The sequence below is a fragment of the Symphodus melops genome (genome assembly GCF_947650265.1).
Source record: "Symphodus melops genome assembly, chromosome: 5".
Classification (NCBI taxonomy): Eukaryota; Metazoa; Chordata; class Actinopteri; order Labriformes; family Labridae; genus Symphodus; species Symphodus melops.
Window position 1 is genome coordinate 2,744,701 of NC_136695.1, and position 13,832 is coordinate 2,758,532.

The window sequence follows — 13,832 nt, forward strand, 5'->3', positions numbered from 1 at the left end:
ACAAAAAGTATATCAAAAGCATTTTATACTTTACTTGTGTTTAACTTATACTCAGATACCAATTTGTAAACATTTTTAAAACATAAATGAAACAGCATTTTTACCCATATTTATATAATATATTTAAGCGCTCCACGATCAAGACATCTGATTGGTCAGTGAGCTGAGATTTTCACAGTTTGATCTCCTATCTCCATCATAACCAGCTCCGGAGCAGGTTAGATGTGCAGCATAAGTTACCGTGGCCATATAAACAGGTAAGAAGTGAACGACCCTCGTAGGAGTAAAAGCCCAGAGTTAACCCTGAAATACCCGGCATAGCCCAAAGTCCTTCTACGTGATACATGCCCCAGGTTAATGATGGGAGCTGAATGAAAAGCACTGGTTTGACTGGTGTGCTTGATGATCTCTTAAATATTTAAATGCATGTGAAACATGGGTATCTTACATGATATATATATATTTTTAAACACTCCTAAATCTTTGTTGTGTGATTATAGGAGTCCATTTCAGTTTGGACTAAGAGTCTTAGCTTGTGCGCTAACAGTCTGTGTTTTTCTTCCACAGCCTTCAGCCTGGAGACCTGCAGACTGACAATGTAGTGGAAAAATACAATTTGATACTGTCTGCACAAAATGTAACCGTTTCACAGGTGCTTCATGTTGAAATACATCAGATGTGCAAACTTTGACTTCCTGTTCTCAACATACCTCGACTTCCTGTTTTCAACAACCTTGACTCCTTTTTCTTGAAATACCCCTTTCTGCAAAAAGTTATTCTATGCAATAAAATAACCAGAGACAACAGACTTTGCTTTCATTCAAACAGAAAAATCCACGACAACAATCAGCATGCTGGATGTATCCTTCACCCATCAGCCTGAAGCTCTTTTCACACGTGAACTTCTAGAAAATGACCCACAGACCCTAAAACATGGAGCGACTTTCAGATTTAAATGTGTAAATATTAGTTAATCAACATAAATTAGTGTGTGAAATGGATGCATACATTTTTTTAAGCACATGAAGGGTGTGCCACTTTTTGATCTCGTAGACGTCGGCCCTGAGCTTCAGAACGCCTCCTCGATTAAAATGATAGTTTTCTCTTCTATTTTAAGTATTTCGAATTCAGAAACAAAACATTTGTGCCATACGTATCCTGCTTTAGGATTTTTATTTACACTTTTTATTACTTTGGCTGTTTCGAGATCATTTCAATGATTTATGTTTAAAGATTATTCAGACTACTACGACTAAAGACTGTTCAGAAAAGAATTATACACTTTGTTTCCATAAAAATGTTTAATTGAATGTAATTTCTTCACACTCAAAACAAAGTGAACAGTTGTGTGACTGATGTATTTTTGTATGTAGAGCACAGACAGAATGTGCACATGAAAATCTAATCATAAAATAAATGCAAACCTTGAAAAAACATTAAAAAAACATCTATCTATCTATCTGTAGTGACCAATTTTAACAAATCCTATTATGTTAAGAAAGGCCACTTTGGTGTTGAATGTGGACGTTGTTTTCATACGCGTGCTCAGCTCTTAAAAACATAAGAAGGCTGTTGATATACTTTTGGATATATTCATCCATTTATTGTTCAACTTGTAAAAATGATAAATACAAACAAACCAAAAAAGACGAACCACGACGTCAATTGGAATTAAATAAACCCACAAATCCACTTTCTCCTTCTCTTCTCAGGCTGACACACCTGTCCACCTCACCTGGAGCCCTCATTAAAAAACACTTCCCCAGGCTCCCCCTAGTGCCCAGTAAAGGGACTGCATATATAAACAAAGAAAATATGCAACACATAGTTTGGCTCCAACACACCAGCCCCTAATTGATGATGACAGGATGACAGAAACCATTCAAAACACTTTACACAAAAAGGAGCCAAGCTCTTAAGATGAAATTTACCAACAAAAAAATAAATAAATAAAAATAAAATAAACCTTTGGGTCAGAGGTCACCAGTAATGACTGATAATGTTAGGTTGCTTCTTGAAGCAGAGACAGTTTTGTTACTGGCCTGTCCAGTATGTTGGTCTTTGTTCTCAGTCTGGCAGAACGCACCAGTCCTTTCTTGTCAGGATAGGTATTTATAACCCTTCTGAGCAGCCACGAGCTGCGTGGAGCAGAAGCATCTGCAATTAGGACTATGTCCCCAGGAGTGAGATTCCGCTTTTCTTTACTCCATCTTTGGCGCTCTTGCAACAGAGGCAGATATTCTCTTATCCAGCGTTTCCAAAAAAGGTCAGCAATATATTGCACTTGTTTCCATCGTCTTTTGATGTAGAGATCTGTCTTTTCAAATAATCCCGGTGGCAACACTGGTTTAACTTTCATTGTGAGCAGATGATTGGGTGTCAGAGCTTCCAGGTCATTGGGATCTCCTGATAACTTTGTTATGGGGCGGTCATTTAGAATGGTTTCTACTTCACACAACACTGTATGTGATCCCTCATCGCTCAGAGTTTGTTGACGTAGCACAGATGTTAATGTTCGTTTCACCATTTTGATCATGCGCTCCCATACACCTCCATAATGAGAAGCTGTTGGTGGGTTGAAGCTCCACCTTACTCCTTCCTGGAGCAAAGTTTTTTGTATTTTGCTTTGATTTAAAGGAGCAAGAGCTTCCCTCAACTCCCTTTCTGCACCAATGAAGTTGGTTCCATTATCAGACCGTATATGAGAGACTTGTCCTCTTCTACAAATAAATCTGCGCAGGGCATATATACATGAGTCAGTGTCCAGTGAATAAGCGACCTCTAAGTGAATGGCTCTGCATGCCATACATGTAAAAATGACCCCATAGAGTTTCTCAAGGCTACGGCCTTTCTTGATTTCAATAGGTCCAAAATAATCAACGCCAACATTAGTGAATGGAGGAAGATCAGGTTCAAGTCTTTCTTTGGGCAGGTCTGACATTTTTTGCTCACCCATCTTTCCTTTGTGGCGCCTGCAGAAGTTACAGTTATTTATAATCTTTTTTGCTGCAGCATTAGCACTGGTTACCCAATATTTTCTCCTTAGTCTAGAGAGAACACGGTTTCTTCCACCATGACCAACTTGCTCATGAATATGTTTTAAAATCAGAGCTGATACATCATCTTTGGATAAAATGACAGGGTGCTTAGCCTCCTCCGGCATTGCTACCTTGCTTAGTCTTCCTCCAACTCTAAGCAACCCATTGTCCAGAATGGGGTCCAGTTTATATATGATGCTGCTCTTTTTTACTTCATGTTTGCCAGTTGTCAATGTAGCGATTTCATTGCAGAACCTTTCCTTTTGGGTGAAGCCAATTATGGCTGTTTCAGCTTCCAAAACATCTTCGGCAGTCAATCTCTGTCCTCCTAATGAAGTTTTCATTCCTGTATTGACTTTTCCTTTTTTACTCATCTCCAATAGAGTCTTCCTTATTTTAACGATCCATGCCACTGCTCTCTTTAACCTGTTCCAATCAGAAAAGTAGGTTAGTAATTGCAGTGTCGCATTCTGTGTGCCCTCAACAATCACTGCACTATTTATGAACTCCCTTTTTATTTCAGGGTCATCTGCAGCAATGTTGGGATCCAGACTCGTAGTTGGCCATGAATGAAGACAGACCATCTGCTGAAAAATAAAAGATGGCTGGAAGGCCCTGAATTTCTGTGGAAAACAGAGGACATTGTTTTCCACAGAAATTCAGGGCCTTCCAGCCATCTTTTATTTTTCAGCAGATGGTCTGTCTTCATTCCTCTTGAGGCTTCATCTGCAGGGTTTTGCATGGTGTGAATATAATGCCACTGCATTACACTGGTTGCTCCTCCAATGGTGGATATTCTATTTGCCACAAAGGTTTGAAATCTTTTGTCTTCATTTCTGATGTACTTTAAAACAGTTGTGCTATCAGTCCAGAAACAAGATTTTTCAAGCGGGAGCTGTATTTCTGCTCGAAGCATGGTGTCCACTCGATACTGCATACTCCATACTGCAAGAACTGCAGCAGTGAGCTCTAAGCGAGGAATCGTCACTTGCTTAATTGATGTCACTCTAGCTTTTCCCAAGATGAAAGAGACATGAATACCATTGTTGTTGTCGTCCTGCATCCTGAGATATGTCACTGTGCCATATCCATTTTCACAAGCATCACAAAAGCGATGCAACTGGCAACAAAGAAGTTTACCAAAATTTGTTGGCGTAAAACATCGATCAACTTTGAATGCTTGCACTCCTTCCAAGTCTATCAACCATTTTGTCCACTGCTGTTGGAGAGGTAAGGGAATTGGATCATCCCACCCATAACTCTTCCTACACAGATCCTGCAAAATGAGTTTGGCTGGAAGTGTGAGTGGTGAAAGGAAGCCCAAAGGATCAAACACTGAACTGACCACAGATAGAATGCCGCGTCTAGTAATTGGACGCTCCTTGAGTGCCATCTTGAATTTGAAAGTGTCTGTTTCAACACACCATTGAAGGCCAAGGGCTCTTTCAACAGGTAGTTGGTCCTTGTCTAGATCCAAATCATGCAGGTTCTTTGATCTTTCCTTTATGGGTATGGATTGTAGCACTTAGGGTTAGGGTTGGGGGGTAGCACACGATTGTTGCTTACCCATTTAGTCAGGTGGAAGCCTCCTTTTTTACACAGAGCTGTCAGATCTTTTACCATTTTGACAGCTTCCTCTGCAGACTGCAAGCATGTAAAAGTTGTTCTTCACTGTGTCGATGACTTCAGCAGGAAAAATGCTTTGATTGTCTTCTGCAGTTCTTCTAAGAGCGTAACAAGCACAGCTGGGTGAAGACACTGCACCAAACAGATGCACAGTCATTCTGTACTCCACAAGTTCTTGTCCTAAATCCCCTTCAGGCCACCACAAGAAGCGAAGGAAATCCCTTTCCCTTTGCATCACTCTGACTTGATGAAACATAGCTTGAACATCAGTCATTAATGCCACAGGTTCTTGTCTGAATCGTGTAAGAACACCTAACAAAGAACTGGTGAGGTACGGACCTTGCAGAAGTTGACTGTTAAGAGATTTTCCTTTGAACTCAGCTCCACAGTCAAATACAACACAAAGTGTTCCTTTCTTTGGATGATACACTCCATGATGTGGAATGTACCACACATTTCCATCACATCTTTCCATTTCATTTCTTGGCACAAGTTCAGCGTATCCTTTACTGATGACTTCATTCATAAAGTTGGTATATTCCTGACGAAAACCCTCATTTTTTTCAAACTTCTTCTTCAATCCCATAATACGTTGATATGCGATGCTTTTATTGTTTGGAAGAGATTCATATTCAGTTTTCAACGGAAGTTTTAGGTTGTAGTGTCCATCTTGAAGTGTGGCTGAATATTCCATGATTTTCATGAACTTCTCATCATCTCTTGACATCTCTTTTCTGTCATCTGACGCATTTTCATTAAAATCGTGATTGTACTGATAAGCCAGCATTTTCCCCAGAGTTTCCACAGAGATCCTGTTTACAGTGACAGCATGGTGGCCAGTCTCACATTGCTCTTCACTGCACCCATGCAAGGGACCATTAACAACCCACCCTAATAGGGTTTTAATGGCATAGGGTCCATTGTCAACACTGTTTATAACTTCCCAGGGTTCCAGCATTTTGGGCGCATTGGTACCAATCAATACGTCCACTTCAGATTTAATGAGAGGAACATGGACACCATCAAGATATGGCCACTTAGCCAAATCCTCTTCCTTGACAATGTTATGTGTGCCTACAGGCATCCTCTTTTGTGTATATATTTCTGGCAGATCATAGAAGATTGATCCATTCAGACTTGCAATCTCCAAACCTTCCAAAATGTAACTGGGAACTGATGATTTTGACCCCATGGTTTGCAGGCTGATGTGAGTTTTCCTTCCATTTAGTTTAAGCTTTGTCATAAGCGATTCAGAACAAAAGGTGGCTGTGCTACCCGGATCCAAAAAAGCATATGTCTGTATGATTATGTTTCCTTTACTTGACTTTATTTGTACAGGCAGAATGGATAGAATCCCCTCACTGCTACTGTTCCCAGCCCCTGTATGATCACTTGACTGAAAAGAAACAACTGTACTGCTTACTGATGTTTCCCTTTGCTGTGATGAGTTTGGTTTTTGTTTAATGTGCAGAAGAGTAGGATGGTTTTGGCTACAGAATTTGCAAGAAAGGCGCTTATGACAATCTTTGCTCAAATGTCCAGCATGAAGGCAGCCAAAACATATTCCTTTCTCTCTTAGAAAGTTTATCTTATCCCGATGGGTTTTCCTTTCCATTTGCGGGCACTTATCCAGTGGGTGACCTTGTGCACAACATGCACAGATGCTGTTGTCCTTTGAAGATGGACGCATTTCCTGTTTACAAGGTTTGCCTTGTCTGGATTCCAGAGAAGAAGATGTTTCGATAGCAGTAACCGTTGTTGCAAAACTGTTGCCTCTGAAATGTGGCTTGGCTTGGGATTTCATTCTGTTTAAGGTTTTACTTGCTGTGCCATATTGTGTGTTCTGAATGTTTCCAAACACAGGGTCAGACAATATTTTCATCTGATGTTCAATGACTTTTACTATATCAATGAACTGAGCCCTGCGATTACATTTTTCTAATATGTCACAAGCAGAGCTTCTCCATTTGTCTCTTAGCTTGTACGGAAGTTTGAGAACGATTGTTTTCACATTTACAGGCAAATCCAGTTCTCTCGTAAATCCTCCATTGCATTGCAACAGTCTCGTAGAAATAATGCGTAGGCTTGTATTGACTTTGCATCCTCCTGTTTCACTTCGGGCCATTTTAGTACTTTTTCCATGTACGCTGCCGTGATAATGTGTTCATCCCCAAAGTGCTCCTGTAACAGGTGCCTGGCTGCAGCATATCTTCTGTCTGGAGCCATATGCTGGCAGCTACGAACTAGGTCTCTTGGCTGACCTCTTGTGTGCTTATCTAGGTAATATAAGCAGTCTCCTTTGTTGTTGGTGTGATGTTCTACACAATGTTCAAAAGCCCTGATGAAAGTGTTATACTGTAGAGGATCCCCATCAAAATATGGAATTTCTCTTGGTGGCAGTAAATGAAAGGTTTGCTGCTTTACTAGAAGTGAGGTTATTTCATTTTGTCTTTCCAGTATATTGTACAAAGCTTGTGTGTTGTGACTTTCTGGGAAATTCTGTTGGCCCTGAAATGCAGGATTTGTTATTTGTTCATAATGGTTCAAGACAGGATTGTCTGTTGGGTGTTTGTGCACTGCTGGTGAAAATCCATTGTCCTTAACTTTATTTTGTGCTGTTTTCACATCAGTATATGGAATTTGTTGATTTTGTTGATATGGTGGTTTATTCGAATGCCCAGGGTTTGTTCTGTATTCTTTGAGAGGAGGGCTGGAAGTAGTGGAAGTGCCCTTTAATTGTTTTGCTTTTTCAAAATATGATTCCATTCCATTTGATTGAGTTGTTGAGAAAGCTTGGTGAGTGGAAGCTGATAACACTGCTAATTTTGCTGCTGATGCTGCCATCTCCGTTTCAAGCTCCAGTTTCTCTTGTCTCCTCCTGAGCAACGCAGCTTGCTCCTCCAGTGCGTGCTTTTCCTTTAAAACAGATGCGCGTGCCAGTAGCGCCGCTCTCTCTGCCTCCGCGTGGACGCGCGCTGAAGCAGTATCAGATTTGTTGTTGTTTGTGGTTCTTGAACTTGTGGGACTTTTTCGGCTTGAAACTTTGGAGTGAACATTTGAAATGCTGTCACTTGGATTGATTTCATTCTCATCTCCTTCCTCATTTCGTTCAGATGTTGAAATCGCTTTAGACATCCATCTTTTCACATCGGCAGTAAATTCATTGAAGCCCAACATCTTTGCTTTAAACCATATTTCGTTTGTCCTTTTCTTCCGGAGGTAGATATTGCATGAGAGTTTCGTGGGTTTCCTTTGCCTCGTCATATAGAGTTTTGTGTTTGTCAAATGTACAGTGAACCTCTGATTGACAGGATTTATCAGGCATTAAGTTTAGTATTATTGTTTTAAACTCCGATGCTTTCTTTAGCTTTGCTTTCCGTGTCTTTTGAAGTTTGTCCACTTTGTCCAATAATGCTTTTTGGGTTAATTTTATTAAACGTCTTGGGATCACTTGCATTTCATTGTCAACACCTTGCGCATCCACAGTGGTGTGCGCTTGAGCCTCCGCTGGCTCATTACCAACATGACCTTTGTTTTGCAAAGTTAATTCACCATTCATATTCGGTTCATCAATATAGCCAACTTAAAAACACCTCATGAATCGAATACCATAACAAAAGTACCATTCATAAATCAGAGCGATTTTACTCTCCAGTTCAAAACAAAATACCAGTTTCAATTGTCAAAATAAACGTGTGCACACACATAAACCATGGCCATAATGTTTGTAGCGCTACGCGTACCTGATTTGTGTCCTTTTCACTGTCCTTGGATGACCGACAAAGAGTGCACTGTGTCCCGGTGTTCAGCTTACGGTGTCCCGGTGTTGATGCGGCTCCAGCAGACTTAAACGAAACGGGAGTCGTACAAAGTTTAATTATAATCCACAAAGGAAACAAAGAAATCCAGCGCTGGCCGATCGATCTTCCATTAGATCCAACTAGCGAACGATGATCCAACGAGTTCCAATAAAGCAAAGTTTTTCCACTAAAATTGTAGTGACCAATTTTAACAAATCCTATTATGTAAAGAAAGGCCACTTTGGTGTTGAATGTGGACGCTGTTTTCAAACGCGTGCTCAGCTCTTAAAAAACATAAGAAGGCTGTTGATGTACTTTTGGATATATTCATCCATTTATTGTTCAACTTGTAAAAATGATCAAAACAAACAAAACAATAAAGACGAACGACGACGTCAATTGGAATTAATAAACCCACAAATCCACTTTCTCCTTCTCTTCTCAGGCTGACACACCTGTCCACCTCACCTGGAGCCCTCATTAAAACACACTTCCTCAGGCTCCCCCTAGTGCCCAGTAAAGGGACTGCAAATATAAACAAAGAAAATATGCAACATATCATGTTTTTTAAAATACTTTTTATACACTTTGTTTCCATAAAAAATGTAATTGCATGTAATTTCTTCACACTCAGAACAAATTGAACAGTTGTGTGACTGATTATTGTTTGTAGAGCACAGACAGGACGTGCACATGAAAATCTAATCATAAAATACATGTAAAATGCAAACCTTAAAAAACATAATGCACATACATACAAACAACGCCCCAAATGATAAAACGGACTGGTACACACCTTAGAAAGTAAAAAGGAGTGAAACTGAGAAACCAGTTCAGTAAACAAGCGACATTCTCAGATCATGCGTCATAGGTGATTATAAAGGTCTGGGTTTGTCAGTTGGTCTCCTTGACTGGTTGACGTTTTCAGTTACGGTACGTACTATAAACAGCTCCGTGACATGTTGTAAATACTAAGACATACAAGTAATTTTATCCATATCAAAGTGTATTTTAAGTGACACATAAGTAGTCTTGTCACGTTTTGTGACTGTTGTTGTATTGTCATTTGTGGTTAATGTTGTTTTGTTTAGTAAAGTTTACCTGCTAAGTGTGCTAATTTATGTAGTAGCTAACTGTATGGTCTCGTGCACTTCCGTTTAAATTCCAACGGCTAATTTAAATATCGTCTGCGTTGGTTTCGGTGTATTGATTGTAATCTTGTTTTAATGTACAGGGATGGAGCTGTGCTGTACCATCATCACCAATCACATGTTGTGTTCGTCTGACAGGTATGTTTTGTATTTTCTGTCTGGGGAAATGCTGTAGTTTGTTCATTTTATCAGTGCTGTTAAGCCTTTTACATTTTAGTCTTTTTCATATTAAAATACTTATAAATAGATTCATGGCAGTTATGTTAAAAAAACAACAACAGATTGTCCGTTATTATGTAGAAGCAAAGTAAACATTTGTATGAGTGAACTTTTTGTAATTCAAATGTATTTTTATTTTCTAACTAAACTATGCAATCACATAAAAGAATAGTCAGTCTATCTATCTATCTATCTATCTATCTATCTATCTATCTATCTATCTATCTATCTATCTATCCATCTATCTATCTATCTAGTCACTCATGAATGTTTTTGCAAATGAAAAAGTTAGTCAAGAGAGAAACATAAGGATGCAGATACTGCTGTAAAGTGTTCAGACTATAAATAGAAAATAAGGATTTCAATGTGATTTACATTTATATTCTTCATTCTTTTGTGAATTTTTTTATCTTGTCTTTGGTTTTTGCTTTATCGTGCAAACAGGAAGTGACGTCTGCAGTGAGAGTGAAAGTAAATGGAGCTCAGCGTAAGTTCAGACAGGAAGACTGGTGTTATTCTTTCATTCATTCACCTCTTCATTCATTCTTAAACCACACCCCCTACTACCACCTGTATCTCTCTCTGGCAAGCAGGTGATCATGGGCATGTATCATCCTGGAATTAACCAACCAGACTCTGCCACGAACTTTCTCTACCAATCAATGGCTTGCTGTCAATAGTTTAAAAACTCTCTCTCTTCCAGTCATCCTGTAGCTGCAGGCATACGCCGCAATACGCTCTTCATGCTGAATTTGCGGGCAGCGAGAGACGCTGCCTAAATCAGATGCAACTCAAAAAGGAGAAAGTCATCTCCACTCGAATGACCTCAGCCTCACGGGCAATGAACGGACACGCAGGAGCAGGAAGCAACCTGATCATCCAAAATCTGTGAAGTTCGGTAACTACCTCAAAGCTGCATCATGTCTCTCACAGTCGCTTATATTTCATTTCACAGTGACGGCATTCTCACTCAAAATACAGCCTGCTTCAAGAATAATGTTCATGCTGCATTAATCCACGCAGCTGCTGGCCCCCGCAGCTTGGTGTCAAAGGCAGAGAAAAAACATCATCATGTTTTACAGCGGTCTCAGGCACATCCTTGTTAACTTTTATTTCGTAAAGAAGCGGGCATCATGGTTGGCACGACTAAGCTTGTTTGTGTCACAATAACTTGAGAAAACACATAATTACAGTGTCGGGTTAATCCTTAAACCGTGGTTAACTAATCAAAACTGTTTATATGCGTTAATGGGTTCATCACGACCCGGCTCCTTACGCAATTCACGTGTGTGACAGCGCAGGTGATCAGCCTGCATACTCAGGAATGCCCGGTTGCAACGAGCTGCAGCCACAGCGCATATTCCTCCGTTTTTCTCATCAGCTGAGAAAGACTACTTTCTTTTCATGTAATGTCTCACACAGTATCACGTCAGTCAGCCACTCGGCCCAATAAGTCATGTATGAAATTCTGCTAGATCGGCTGATCAATCTGCTCATCAGTTAATTGCTCAGCTTCACGTGCGTCGGGGCTCGTGGCATCAATTACAAATGCATTCCTCTCTCGTTTTAAACGATTTTCAATTATTTAAATAAACGGTCGGAGTAGTGAACTAATGGCATCTTAGCAGTAGGAATAATCATATATGTTACACAATAAGCGTAATTCTCGTGAACCAATTTTCATGCTCTATTCCTTTAACCATTTAAACTCAGATCTGTCAGAAAAGCTCTTTAAAAGTCCCCTTTAATCACTGCACAACGGGATTTGTCCGCAGATGTTAGACTTTTCGTTTACTCAGGGTGTTATTAATTTATTTATAGCACGGATGCCAGTCATTCAAGAATATGTTTCCAGCATGAACAGGCTAGTAGTCCATTTTATTTTTATTTTACTTATGCCTGGGTATATTCAACATATTGCTGTGTCTTTTCAACGTTCATCAGATTTAGTCATACTAGGGCGGCATAAACACTTGTGAGGATTTGCATTATGACGTCTGGAATTAATTCATATTTAATCAATTATGAGTAATATGTTTGATCTAACAAGCCATACTTGGCATGATCATTTACCTCGTTTGTCACCCAAATTAAATCTGATTGCAAGTTACGGAACATGTATTCGAATACATGTTGCTAAAGGAGGGTCAAACTTGACGCAGCTTGACTAGTTCATGCAAACACTATCAATTAGAATGGACTTGAATGAGATATGCTGAAATACTTCAAAACGTAAATGCAGATAAAATGTAAATGCAGACAAAGAAGTCTCTACAGACTTTCTAGTGCTTCGTTCAGAAGAAGGATGGTCACTCTAATCCACTAGATGTCGCCATCGGGCATTAGCATGAATCCAAAACAACTCAAACTGCATCGTCACATTAACAGGCTAGCAGTTGCACCCGAGTAGGCTTATAGCCCCACTTTGCATAATTCTGTACATTACCATAATCTTAAATGTTTCAAGACATTCAAATTTAATGGCGAGCGTAGTGTTTTTCTGTCTATAAATCTGCAGTTTAACAACTTCATGCACAAAGGGACTAGCAGCTGGGCAGCCCTCGTAAACCAAATGTAGATCCTGTAATTACAGCTCAGTCATCGTCAGAGTTAGCAGGACTCAGGCGTCGCTCTCTTAGAGGACAGCAAGACTAAGAGAGACAAGTACACAGGATATACTCGATCTCTGCTATATGCACTCTAAAAATGTTCTAATTCAGTCTTTAAACCAGGTAATGGCCAGATATCGCGGTAATTCAAAAAATAGTTGTGTTATAATTGAATGTCATTTCACTCCGGCAGTTGTCCGGCTGGCAGATAAACCTGTGAGAGCTCTCTCTAATTCAGCAATGAGTCCGCACAGAGTAGTTTACTACTGCTAAAGTATAAGTGATTTAGCATGCGTGTTGAACCTAATTTAGGTGATGATAATCATAGATTAAAGCACACATGGAGTTCTCACTATATTGTCAGTCAATGAGGTGTGGCTAACCAGCCATATAGGATTCTGCTCATGGCTCCCAGCTCTGGCTTCTCCACACATACCAACCAGCAGCTCAATCGACCTGCATCACAATTATAAGCGTTGCAAGTACGAACAGTAGGTGATTGTCCAGTTAAGGCACACTATTTGGCACGTGGTCGGAAGCAACTTCCGCAGACCGATGAACTCATGCAAGAATATGTAATCCCGAAGTAAATCAGAAATCACTAACTTACTATTAAGCAAAAGGTACTTTAGCCCCTTCATACTAGTCATGGTAATTTGACCTCATTCAGCGGGTCGCATTACAATCGCGTCTCTCTAACATCAATTCCAGCGGGCTGTGTCTACTCATAAAGTCAATGCTAAACCTTCATCTTATTTCAGTGCATCCCTCTAGGTTTTGGGGGGAACTACACTCTGCATCGGCATGATTGTCTACAGGCCATTTACATTTAGGTTAATCAGAACACAAATCGGATGACTCGGTGGGTCTGCACATTACGAAAATTCTGTCTCAGTCAAATCTGTCTCAACTTCAGCATGGACTGCAGATTTGTAAACTGTTATTAATCCAAGTAAACGCTTGTTGATGAACTCGTCTGTTTTGTCATAAATCAGGTTACAACTATTCAGTTGTACAATGCATCCTAATCGTTCAATCACAACAGCAACGAGAACTCGGTCATCATGGCAGCAGGACGGTCATTCATTGCTATAAGTCATGTCCAATACAATCCTAATCATCCATCATAAAACTGAAATTCCATATCTTGGTCTTCAATTCGTTCAGACCTTCCTGGACCTGCAAACTTCGTCAGCAGTTACATGTGTACCAAGGATGCTAACATGGTTTGCTTTTTGCAGCATCTCAACCTTGTCATCACAGGTTGCTGAGCATCAAGATTCGACTCCTATTTTTATGCATCTTGTATTTCTTTATTCTACATCATTAACGATTACAAATGTTTCATAATCACTTCTTCATGACTTTAACATCTAAAGCTATTTTTCC

The 13,832-nt window shown here is 39.8% G+C and overlaps 1 protein-coding gene and 1 long non-coding RNA gene across 4 annotated transcripts in view; both read left to right on the forward strand.

Moving 5' to 3' along the window:
- The window catches only part of LOC306824719 (uncharacterized protein), a 111,213-nt gene that overhangs the window by 73,926 nt on the left and 23,455 nt on the right, over window positions 1–13,832 (forward strand). The window lies entirely within an intron of this gene.
- Window positions 9,296–10,310, forward strand: LOC306824726. Its single transcript, XR_013779177.1, has 3 exons — window positions 9,296–9,397; window positions 9,699–9,753; window positions 10,279–10,310. It is a non-coding gene; the product is annotated as an uncharacterized lncRNA (long non-coding RNA).